Consider the following 11,719-nt stretch of genomic DNA (forward strand, 5'->3'; position numbering starts at 1 on the left):
ATCGGAAATTTTCTTATCTAATTAAAAAAAGTTTTATTATATTAATTCGTTTTTAAAACATTGTTTTTTGCTTTAATTTCTATTGATGTAATATTTTTATTTGTCAAAATTTAAGACCTACTTTCAGCCTACAATATAGGTAATATTTTAGATTTTAGCAGTCGTAACGTGGGGTCTACTTGCGATACAATTAGTTCGAATTAGACTCGACATAACTCCAAAAGCTGGTGGAAAATTATGATTGATTATTAATACATTAATTAAAATATTACAAACGCACAAAGTACTACAAATTGACACATACTGCTCTGTAAATCTGAATAAGTTAAAAATAGTATTTGATAGAAAAAGTCATTTACTGTTTACTGATTCAAATAGTAATGTTTTCCTTATTAAATATTTAATGGTAACTAATTATTAGTTTTTCCCAGTCAAATTAAATTCCCGATTGGTAGTCAACTCTTCAAATATATTAGTAGTTAAACTAAAACCCGTCGAAGACGCACGGGTACGACAGCTAGTTGAATTATAAGACACATATTTTAATTACAATTATTAAGAAACACTATTATTTAAAAAATTACTAAAATTCTTTTCCGAAATTTTTTTTCGAAACGGTTTTTTCATCAGGGGAATGTTGACAATACAAAACAATTTTTTATTTTTTTCTAGGAGGCGCTGAACACAAATTGTTATTTATATTTTATAAACAAATTATTGTTATTGAAAGATTGAATGATTGAAAGATTGAATGATTAAAAGATTGAAAGAATGAATGATTGAATGTTTGAATGCTTGAATGATTGTGATTGATAGACTGAAAGAATGAGAGGTTGAATAATTGAATGATTGAAAGACTGAATAAATAGAAGATTGAAAACTTAAATGTTTGAATGATTGAATGATTGAGAATGAAAGGTTAAAAGATTGAATGATTGAATGATTAAATGATTGGAAGATTGAATGATTAAATGATTGAATTTTTGAATTTTTGAATGATTGAATGCTTGAATGATTAAATGATAAAAATATTGAATGATTGAAAGATTAAATAATTAAAAGATTAAATGATTGGAAGATTGGAAGATTAAAAGATTAAATAATTAAAAAATTGAATGATTGAAAGATTAAATGATTAAAAGATTGAAAGAATGAATGATTGAATGTTTGAATGATTAAAAGATTGAAAGAATGAATGATTGAATGTTTGAATGCTTGAATGATTGTGATTGATAGACTGAAAGAATGAGAGGTTGAATGATTGAATGATTGAAAGACTGAATAAATAGAAGATTGAAAACTTAAATGTTTGAATGATTGAATGATTGAGAATGAAAGGTTAAAAGATTGAATGATTGAATGATTAAATGATTGGAAGATTGAATGATTAAATGATTGAATTTTTGAATTTTTGAATGATTGAATGCTTGAATGATTAAATGATAAAAATATTGAATGATTGAAAGATTAAATAATTAAAAGATTAAATGATTAGAAGATTGAAAGATTAAAAGATTAAATAATTAAAAGATTGAATGATTGAAAGATTGAATGATTAAAAGATTGAAAGAATGAATGATTTAATGTTTGAATGCTTGAATGATTGTGATTGATAGACTGAAAGAATGAGAGGTTGAATGATTGAAAGATTGAATGAATAGAAGATTGAGAACTTAAATGTTTGAATGATTGAATGATTGAGAATGAAAGGTTAAAAGATTGAATGATTGAAAGATTAAATGATTGGAAGATTGAATGATTGAATGAATAGAAGATTGAAAACTTGAATGATTGAATGATTGAGATTGATAAATAATAATGATTAAAAGATTGAATGTTTGAATGCTTGTGATTGATAGACTGAAATATTGAAAGGGTGAATGAATCAGAGCCGGAACAACCATAAAGCACATGAAGCACGTGTTTCAGGGCCCGTACCCTTAAAGGGCCCGCTGCCGAAGACAATATAAGAAAAATTTGTTAATGATTTTTAAGCAAAATTAGTCATTAGGTGTATTAGAAATTCAATAAATTTCGCATCGCATCGGTGCATTTAAATTTTTTACAAATTCACATTATATTGACTTATTATGTAATACACACATCTGGATGTGTATCATTTTGACCTAATTTTTTTTGAAGATTGTTTTATTGTAATATTAGAAATACTGGTATTTTGTACAACTGGTAAAAAAAATTGTTATTTTTTTCAAACAATAGATACCTATAACTAAACTTACAGAGTAATTATCTGTTTTTTTTACATGTTTTATTATAATAAAATATAGTTCTAACTATATATAGTTATATATAGTTCTTAACTATAGTTCTAGAAAATATATGAATAAAGAATAATATTCTAAAATTGAAATTAATATTTAAATGCATAGTATTAGGTTGGCTTGCAAATAAACAATTTGACAGCTTCACTAATTTTATTGCTTCTTATATAAGGGAAGTGTTCCGGTTGTGGGCACCCTTTTGTTTTTTCCTCATAACATTTGTTCATGTGCATATTATACAGATATATGTGTACGAATTTAAAGCTAGATGTCTAAGGTGACTGTCAGTGAAGGAATTAAATTGATTTCTTTAAATAAAAAAGTTTTATTAGAAATTCAGTGAAATGGAAATTTTTCGACAAAAAAATTTTTGTACCCGGTTGTGGGCACCCTTGAAAAATCCGCTAAAAATGGAAAAATATTAAAGGAAATAAACACAAATAAAGAAGAAATGAAAGTTTCTTTATTTTAAGAGACTTTGCCGGGATAAAGAACAAAAATGATGACACGTTTTCACACTATGCTCATCGCTAACAAAAGCATAATGCTTGTATGTGAAGTAGCTGGTACGCATATCATAACGCACTTCTAATGCACTGAACGACTATATTCATCGCATTTAATGGAGTTTGCGGCTGTCACTTTCCTTGGCATATAGTTTAGAAAGATAAGACAGTAGTTCACATCATTGTCAGATGGTAGAGACTCCTTAACATAAAGGTGCCCACAACCGGGAATGACAGTCATTTTTTAAAAAGACCAACACATTTTGTTATGCAGGATTTTGGTTAAACATGAAGGTAAATCACAAAATATAATGACAACACTGCAAAAAAAAAATTAAACCCTTTTTTCTGAATGAATCTACACCCATATGTTGCTCTTCGAAAACAATACAAAATTACTTTTTTATTTATTTAATGCAAATTTTCTTTATTATGCTCACAGTTATTACACAAATGCATATATATATATATATATATATATATATATATATATATATATATATATATATATATATATATATATCTCTGTTTCGTTATCAATACGAAAAGTCCGTATTGTCAACGAACACGACTTGCAATACTTAGATCAGTTAAGTCTGCTTGCCGTTGAAGTTTACGTAGGGGTGCCCACAACCGGAGCGTGCCCACAACCGGCGCACTTCCCCTAATAATTTTCTAAAAGTTATCTTTAAAAGTTATTCTTACATGAAATCTTTTTCATTGAAAATATAATTTTAAGAATATGAAAAATAAATTAAAACTAAAAAAATTTAAGAATATTTTGTGTGAGCATTTTATGTTAATACACGGAAAGAAAAGATCTGGAAGAGATATCCATAAAAATATTGTTGAGCAGAATATTGTTGTGTTATCCAATTCAATGGAAGAGACAACTTTCAGAATGGAAGCACATTCCATATTCAATGGATGAGGGAGCCATATTATATTGTTGACTCAAATATGGATGTGACATCCATAGGCATGGTTGGGCTTACAATTCATGCTATGGATTTTCACATATGGCTGCCTCATCCATATAAACTTTGGTTGGGAGATCCATAGTTAGTTCAAAATTTCGATACATGTTGCGCGCAATTCATTATCATGGCATCCATTTAAAAATGGTCGTCTCAATTTGTCCGTCGCGTCGGTTTCCTGTCACGTCTATATAATCGCGTTGTGAGTTTATTGTGTATAAATAGTGTTACAATTGTCCATTATTTATTATCGTTCTTGTCTATTAGTGTTTATGTAAATTCATTTTCATGAAATATGTGTAGAGTATATAAGGAATATTATATGCTCAAATATTGTAGTTGCGTGTATAGTGTGGTGGATAGCGTTAGTGTTTAGTATGCGTTAGGTCTAGGGTTCGTGTTTCCCCCATCGGTTAATAATTTATTTCGTAAATATGCGGTTATTCAATAAGTGGTGTGTATTAATTAACAAAAATGTGTATAAAATATCTCAAGTGACATTGAATTTAATTAATTGAGTGATTCCAATTTTTTGTTTCCCATTTCCATTACTATGGATCACCCAACCATAGATCTTTTGCTGCTTCAACAATTTACAGCCAGCCATAGAATATGGATGCAGCAACCTTAACTATGGATATCCCGTATTTTTCAATATAATATGGCTGTGATATCCATGTATCTGGATGTGTCAACTATTCCTTTTTCTCCGTGTACCATCATTCAGTATATAAAGTTGAATTTAATTGGAACAAAAAGTAATAAATTAATCAACTCTATTTAAGTAATTTTTTGTCTGTTACAAAAAGCCTAATATGGTGGTTGTGAATATAAATAAGTAGGGGAGAGTCGGCAGTGGCGGGACACGCTTTATGTTTTTAGTATATCACCCATATTTCATGAATATTTAGTCCGCATCTATGAAGGCAGAAAAGTGAAACTACCTTTTGCAAATTTACATAATATATAAATAACATATGTCTTCAAAAATAAATAGCTGTAACCATAGTACAATAATGTCCCGCGACTACCGACATTAAAAAGCGTCGGTAGTGGCGGGACATTACTTTAAATCGCAAATTTTTCAATTACAATGTCTTTTACGGCTTTCAATTTCAAAGCATTTGGGTTCCTTTCTGTCCCTTTTAAATTGTTTACGTTTTTTACCATCTGAAAAATACGCAAGATTATTATTTTTATTATTACAGATTATTTGAAAATACATTCGCAACTTTAAGAATAGGTTATTATTATGAAAAATATTGCCGACAAAACTTAAAAAAATTAATACCGAAGTCATTTAGAAATGTACTATTTTATTAGATTTAAACAAGCAGTGTCCGGACACTGCCGACAATAAGTGTCCCGCCATTGCCGAAACAGTGATTTACGGTAATAACGATCTACAATTTTGTCTATCGCACTATTATGCATAATGTTCTAGGACTTTTGAAGGAATCTTACATACTAATAACTTAAAATATTTGCCGTTCACCAAATTTTGAAAAGTTTAATTTTATAAACACTTTTTCTTACGAAGAATAAAACTTTAAAACTTATACAAATTTTTCAAATATTCGATATCAGACCAAAAATTTAAATTTTGACCCCCTATAGTTTTTACATTTGTTTAAATAAATTAATAATATTTGGTATTTTTAATTGTATCTAATTATCAAATTTGGACCAAGATCACTTGAAGTGGAATGCCATCACATATGTATTACATAATACAAAAGATTATTTTCGGTTCCTTTATTATTTATTACAATCAAACACTGTTTTCTTGATACTTTTAAGATAATGTAGGAAATTAAAATAAATAATTTGGAACATAATTCTTTTATGCAAAAAATTATGGAAAAGGCCCCAAAAATTTTATGTCCTTCAGGCCCGCCAAGGCCTTGATCCGGTGGTAGAATGAATAAATGATTGAAAGATTAAATAATTGAATCTTTACATTATTCAGTGATTGGGAGTAAAAGATTGAAAGATTGAATGATTGGAAGATTAAATAATTGAATGATTGAATGTTTGAATGATTGAAAGATTGAATGATTGGAAGATTGAATAATCGAAAGATTGAATGATTGAAATATTAAATGTTTGAATGATTGGGATTAGTAGACTGAAAGATTGAATGATTAAAAGATTAGGATTAAATGATTGAATGATTGGGATTGAATGATTGAAAGGTTGAATGATTGAAAGATTGAATGATAGAAAGATTAAATAATTGAATGATTCAATGATTGGGATTGATCGATTGAAAGAGTGAATGATTAAAAGATTGAATGATTGCGAGTGATAGATTGAAAGATTAAGATTGAATGATTTAATGATTGAATGTTTGAGGGATTAAGATTGAGATTGAAATATTAAAAGATTGAATGATTGAAAGATTGGGCTTCGTCAATGAAGCAATTGATACATATTTTCGGTAATCTAGACCCCTCTCCCCTCTTGATGCTTTTTCTATTAAGAGTTAACATATAGTGTAATATTTTGCTGACCTCCCCCCTATCCCCTAAAGTATCACATGCTTTATGGATGACCCCTTGAATGACTCAATGTTTAAGGGGAGGTTCTCATTGCGTAAGTCAAAAAAATTAATTTCTTTTTTATTTTATTTTTTGACAGCTATATATATGTAGAATATGTGTGTATACCGATTTTTTCATCCGAAGAATATTTTCGATTTTATAGAGTCTTGAACTCACCGGCGTCCCGAGCACTGAGTAACAAATCTCAGGCAAATCAAATCGATTTTTAAAAATTTTGCAAATCTGACCTCACAATCGTAAAGATTGACCCTAAATATACCTATACCCAGTGAGAAATTTCTCACCGGTCCAATATCGGTCCAATATTGGGAGCCAAGAGACCGATCATCGGTCCAATAAAGGCTCCCAATATTGGACCAATATGGGCTGATGCTTGGGATGTAACGGCATCGCCAATCATCGGTTGTCAATATTGGTCCAATATTGGCCGAATATTGGCAACCAAGAGAAAAAAATTTTTTTAAATAAATTTTTTTTAATTAAATAATAATAATAAAAAATTAATGTTTATAATTTTTGTTTAATATATTTATTTGTTTAATTATTTATTTTTAATAATTCATGTAAATAATAAATAATTTATTATTTATAAATTATAATTATTTAAAAATGCAGCAGCTATTAGAAAATAGCATTCTGCAAAAAAATTCTATCATTGAAAAATCAATGATAGGCGAGAGAAATCCGCGTCTTTAAATAGATTCGCAGATAATAGACAAGAGATATCCGCGTCATTAAACGGATTCGCAGATATACTCTGGTCTCGCGACGAATCTCTCGATACTTATATACACTGGAGTCGCCGTGTCAGTTGCGAGAACGGTTACAGCGTCCCTCTTGCGGCAGAGATAAGAATTGTCACGTAAACTGCTAAATCGCTTTACCGACGGCCTTATTATACCCGCAGTTTACGTGACAATTCTTATCTCTGCCGAAAGAGGGACGCTGTAACCGTTCTCGCAACTGACACGGCGAGTCCAGTGTATATAAGTATCGAGAGATTCGTCGCGAGACCAGAGTATATCTGCGAATCCGTTTAATGACGCGGATATCTCTTGTCTATCATCTGCGAATCTATTTAAAGACGCGGATTTCTCTCGCCTATCATTGATTTTTCAATGATAGAATTTTTTTGCAGAATGCTATTTTCTAATAGCTGCTGCATTTTTAAATAATTATAATTTATAAATAATAAATTATTTATTATTTACATGAATTATTAAAAATAAATAATTAAACAAATAAATATATTAAACAAAAATTATAAACATTAATTTTTTATTATTATTATTTAATTAAAAAAAATTTATTTAAAAAAATTTTTTTCTCTTGGTTGCCAATATTGGACCAATATTGACAACCGATGATTGGCGATGCCGTTACATCCCAAGCATCAGCCCATATTGGTCCAATATTGGGAGTCAATCGGCGCCCAGCACGGCAACCAATATTGGACCGATATTGGACCGATTAAAGTCTATTGGCAATTTCTCGCTGGGTAGATATTTATCATATACGCAAATTTAAAAAAAAATTGCAAAGAATACAATTATTATTGCACAAAAATGTTTCTCAAACTTTAAACGCGTTTTTCTCGAAACAAGATTTTTCAAACTGGTGGGCATCGTAGCGTATAAACTATTTTATCAATCAACTTCGGGTTTGCGGCTAATTAAAGGCAACTAAATTCTACTGGGGTTATACCTGTAATATGATAAAATTGTTAAAAATAGAGATTTTTTACAAGAGGTCAAACATGAAAAAATAATAAAAAAATGCAGTTTTTTAAAAAAGTGTCCGCCATTTTGTCATTTGTTTAACTTTTTAACTATTTTATAGGTATAACCTATTCTTTAGGATGTCATCTTTATAAAAAATTTTGAGTTTTTGTTTTAGACTCAAAATTGAGGGTCCCAATCAAAGAACCGGTTATAAGTTTTTAAGACTCCAAATTCTCGACCTCTAAATAAAAAAAGGATTTAAAATTTTAATTTCTTGAAAACATTTCGTATTTGTATAAAGATTATCAAAATGTTTCTCAAAAAACTAAGACAGTTTAATTTTTTACTTACAGGGCAATGATTTTGAGCTTAAAAAAATTATAACCGGTTCTTTGATTGGAACCCTCAATTGCGCAGTATAGAATGACCTAATGACTAATTTTGCTTAAAAATCATTAACAAATTTTTCTTATATTGTCTTCGGCAGCGGGCCCTTTAAGGGTACGGGCCCTGAAACACGTGTTTCATGTGCTTTACGGTTGTTCCGGCTCTGATTCATTCACCCTTTCAATCTTTCAGTCTATCAATCACAAGCATTCAAACATTCAATCTTTCAATCATTTAATCTTTTAATCATTATTATTTATCCATCTCAATCATTCAATCATTCAAGTTTTCAATCTTCTATTCATTTAATCATTCAATCTTCCAATCATTTAATCATTCAATCATTCAATCTTTCAATCATTCAATCTTTTAATAACAATAATTTGTTTATAAAATATAAATAACAAATTGTGTTCAGCGCCTCCTAGAAAAAAATGAAAAATTGTTTTGTATTGTCAACATTCCCCTGATGAAAAAACCGTTTCGAAAAAAAATTTCGGAAAAGAATTTTAGTAATTTTTTAAGTAATAGTGTTTCTTAATAATTGTAATTAAAATTTGTGTCTTATAATTCAACTAGCTGTCGTACCCGTGCGTCTTCGACGGGTTTTAGTTTAACTACTAATATATTTGAAGAGTTGACTACCAATCGGGAATTTAATTTGACTGGGAAAAACTAATTAATTAGTTACCATTAACTATTTAATAAGGAAAACATTACTATTTGAATCAGTAAATGCAACTTTTTCTATCAAATACTATTTTTAACTAATTCAGATTTACATCAGAGCAGTATTTGTCAATTTGTAGTACTTTGTGCGTTGGTAATCTCTTATTATATTAAGTTGAAGAACGACCGACCGACCGACCGACCGACCGACCCTAGCCGTATATATATGTATATCTTTTAAAAATAATATTAACACAAATGTATACATATTCACAATGTCACGCATGCGCAGTAGTGTTCTGTCAATGTTACGCATGCGCAGTAGTGTTCTGTCAATGTTACGCATGCGCAGTAGTGTTCTGTCAATGTTACGCATGCGCAGTAGTGTTCTATCACTGTTACGCATGCGCAGTAGTGTTCTGTCAATATTACACATGCGCAGTAGTGTTCTATCACTGTTACGCATGCGCAGTAGTGTTCTGTCAATATTACACATGCGCAGTAGTGTTCTATTAGTGCCACGCATGCGCAGTAGTGTTCTGTCAATATTACACATGCGCAGTAGTGTTCTGTCAATATTAGGCATGCGCAGTAGCGTTCTATCACTGTTACGCATGCGCAGTAGTGTTCTGTCAATATTACACATGCGCAGTAGTGTTCTGACAATATTACACATGCGCAGTAGTGTTCTATTAGTGCCACGCATGCGCAGTAGTGTTCTGTCAATATTAGGCATGCGCAGTAGTGTTCTGTCAATATTACGCATGCGCAGTAGTGTTCTGTCAATATTACGCATGCGCAGTAGTGTTCTTTAAATATCAGGCATGCGCAGTAGTGTTCTATGAATATCAGGCATGCGCAGTAGTGTTCTATCAATGTCAGGCATGCGCACTATTGTTCTATGAATGTCAGGCATGCGCAGTAGTGTTCTATCAATGTGAGGAATGCGCAGTAGTGTTCTATGAATATCAGGCATGCGCAGTAGTGTTCTATGAATATCAAGCATGCGCGCATAACACCCACACATGTATACTCACACATATACACTAATCACATGTACATGTATACTCACACATGTTCATAAATTACATACACATGTATACTGCTCATATGCAGATATAAACTCCTACATATACACAAATCACATATATGTATAGATTTAATAAACGATTGATAATATAAATTGTTGAATTTTTTAAGGTTCGTTGATGCACGTAGTGTCTGTTGAAATTTTTTTAAATATACGTAAATACCTCACTCGCTAATGCTGCGCTGTCTGTGTTGTAATGGAACTTATTTATTTACTTGTGTATTTACTTATTTATTTCAGGGTTGCCACAAGACATCGATTTTAAAATTCCATGACTTTTCCAGGTTTTCCAGACCATTTCTTAAAAAATTCCAAACCAGAAATAAAATTGTTTTGGTATGTTTTTAGCTAATTACGACAAAAAGTATAAAATCCTTTAAGTAAATTGTTAACAAAATAAGTTATTAATTTTTAATTTCATTATTAACAAAAAATTAAGTTAAAATTTGTAAGGTTATTTGAGATACGCTCCGAAGAAAGATGAGGAGCAAATCTTTTTAAATTTAAAAATTTAGTTAAGTTCACAATTATTAAACCAGTATTTTAAAAAGCATTTTAATAACATTTTATGAAACTGAAGTTACCTACGTTTATTCAATGACAATTTTTTCTTTGCTAATTATTTATTTTAATGTTAGAAGCCTTTTAAAAAATTTTAAAAGATCGAAGTCGGGGAAATTATTAATTTTGATTTTTTACACAGATTTTCGAAAAATCCATATATTATTTAAACAAAATTATTATTTCCTCACCTCATAAGCAATTTTTTCTTTTACAAATTATTTATTTTAATGTGACAAGTCATTTAAAAAAATTGTAAGAGGATCTAAGGAAGGCAAGGAAATTAGTGATTTTTAATTATTTTTTCGTAGATTTTCCAAATATCCCGAAATTTTAACTAAATTATTATTTCCTTGCTTCAGAAGCAATTTTTTTCGATTGCAATTTTTTAAAGGGCTTCTTACATTAAAAAACAATTAGCAAAAGAAAAAATTTTCATTGCATAAAAGTTGGTAGCTTCAGTTTCATAACATTTTGGGGTTTCTAAAATGTATTAATTTAAAAATTATTTAAAGGAAGATAGAGACCAAAAGAAACTAAAATTTAGAAATGCCATATTGATTTCAATTGTAAGCACTAAATTTAAAATCAAAAAGTTGTATGTCAACTTGAAAACTTGAAATTTTTACGACTCAAATACAAAAAATTGAGCTTTTAGTATCAGGCTTTATAAAATTCCCTGACAATTCCAGATTTTTCAGGTTTTCCATGACTGAAAAAAAATTCCATGACAATTCCGGGTTTCCCAGGTTTTCCAGGTCCGTGGCAACCCTGTATTTGTTTGGCAGACATCAACAATAATTTTTTAAATGGATATAATCAGTGAAAAATGACTTATATTTCTGTAAGTTAGTGTTTCACTTCGATCCGCGAATTTCATTTTTTCGAGCGATTATTTGGTTATCGTCTTTGGTTTTCAAACGATCATCTTGTTTATTCTTTTGTTAATTGTCAAATCGTAT

The sequence above is a fragment of the Leptopilina heterotoma genome, unplaced genomic scaffold (assembly GCF_015476425.1).
Source record: "Leptopilina heterotoma isolate Lh14 unplaced genomic scaffold, ASM1547642v1 Lhet_78, whole genome shotgun sequence".
Lineage (NCBI taxonomy): Eukaryota > Metazoa > Arthropoda > Insecta > Hymenoptera > Figitidae > Leptopilina > Leptopilina heterotoma.